This window comes from Galeopterus variegatus, unplaced genomic scaffold, assembly GCF_000696425.1.
Source record: "Galeopterus variegatus unplaced genomic scaffold, G_variegatus-3.0.2 Scaffold5418, whole genome shotgun sequence".
Taxonomy (NCBI): Eukaryota; Metazoa; Chordata; class Mammalia; order Dermoptera; family Cynocephalidae; genus Galeopterus; species Galeopterus variegatus.
Window position 1 is genome coordinate 115354 of NW_007731529.1, and position 1965 is coordinate 117318.

A 1965-nucleotide genomic window follows, 5' to 3' on the forward strand; every position below is an offset into this window, starting at 1 on the left:
TGTTTCATTCATAGGGTTACTGGAGAATAAATGAGTCAATGTATACAAAAAATGCTGAATACATACAGTATTAACTGTGAGTGTCTTATAAGAGTGAAAGGCCAATACTGACTGCCACTTTCTTTTGGGGTCAAGATTCTCTACTACGGCCATTGGTTAACATCTATCATTTCAGACGGTATTAAGTTTATTACTATAAGAATGGTATAGCTTCAGGGTCCATATTTTGGTACAAACCGAAGACTATAATTTTAGGAATAATGGAATATTAAAAGGGGAGTATTATGGAAAATTGAACTTATGGTCAGCAGAGAGATAGTTAAAAAAAAAAAAAGTACAGGATTAGAGTTAGGAGACTCGATCTCTAGTCCCTCAGTGATCTTGAGCCATCGTGGCACCATTCTGGGGCTCAGTTTCCTCAGTCTGTAAAATGAGAGTGCTCGGTCCATTGTTTTGTAACTAGGATGAGTTTTAGAATCACCTGGGAAGATCTCCAATGGTAGAATTTTTGTTTTGTTTCTTGCTGTGTTTCCACAGCCTAGAAAAGTACTTGGCATGGGGTAGGTGCTCAATAAATGCATATATATTTTATGAACGACGAAATGAAACTTTTTCAAAATTCACAGGATGGATCCACTCTGGAATACTCATGTAGTATGGGGTGTGGGCTGTATATATATTTTGGAAAAGCCCCCCTGATCATTCTGCCAAGCACCCCTGGCTAAGAACCACTAAGAACCACCAAACTCAAGAATCTCCAAGGTCCCTTCACATAAAGTTGCCAGATTTAGCAAATAAAAATACTGGATATCTAGTTAAATTTGAATTTCTGATAGACAATGAATACGTTTTTAGCATAAGTATGTACCATACAATATTTGGTTGTGGCAACTCATATAAAGATAGCCAGATAAGGTTACTTCTTAGACAGACGGTTAGGGCTAGAGAGCAGCACCTTGAAACTGGCCCAGATTTGGGAATCAGACAAATAATCTTAGTTTAAGTCTCTGCCCTGACTGTATGATCTTAGCAAATTGCTTAACTTCACTGGGCTCCATAACTACAGAATCTACCCTGTAGAGCTGGTGAAAGTATTAGAGATAACAGTTATGATGCCTAGCACTTAGCAGACATTTCATCAAGTTTAGCTATTCTTACTACAGTTTATCTGTACAGTGGGTTTGAAGAAAAATTTCAGTATCAATGAGACTTTTAATGACTACACTGTCAAGTACTAAATTAGCACTCTGACGTAATCAAGATTATAGTTAATACTTCTAGGGAGAGCAGGGCAAAATTAGAATAACTACTGTTCTATCAAACAATACCTCTATGTCTGGGGGAACAAAGCCATACTAAAAATTAGTAGATTATCCAGAATAAATAAAGGAAGGAAGTTCTTTCATTTCATTCATTATGAGATGTCATTTGCTTAACTGACTTTTTCTGATGTCAAAGATAAATATTTGTTCAGGTTTTATAGGGTCACTGTACAAAGAGATAGGCTATTTCTTGGGCAGCAGAAATACTTCAGTCCTGACCTGTTTTATTTCTCTTCTAAGTTAAAAGTATCTTCTGTTTCTAGAGCTTTTGTTATTTCCAGATATTTTAAATACATCTCTGCTTAAAAAAATAGACAAACATGGCAGCAAATGCAAAATGTTCATTAAAAGGAAACAATTCTCTCCAGAGACATCTAAAAAAAAAATCTTAAAAAAATCAAGACAAGGGCCGGCCCGGTGGCGCACTCGGTAGAGTGCGGCGCTTGGGAGTGTGGCGGCGCTCCCGCCGAGGGTTTGGATCCCATATAGAGACCGGGCTGCTCACTGGTTGAGCGCGGTGCGGGCACGACACCGATGGTTGCGATCCCGTTACCGGTCACGAAAAAAGACAAAAAAAAGGAAAAAAAGGGCCGGCCCGGTGGCGCACTGCGCTAGTGCGCTGCTTGGGAAGCGCGGCGGCGCT

General features: G+C 39.2%; 1 pseudogene; it reads left to right on the top strand.

Moving 5' to 3' along the window:
* Nucleotides 1-1965, top strand: part of LOC103604828 — a 17943-nt pseudogene that overhangs the window by 3316 nt on the left and 12662 nt on the right.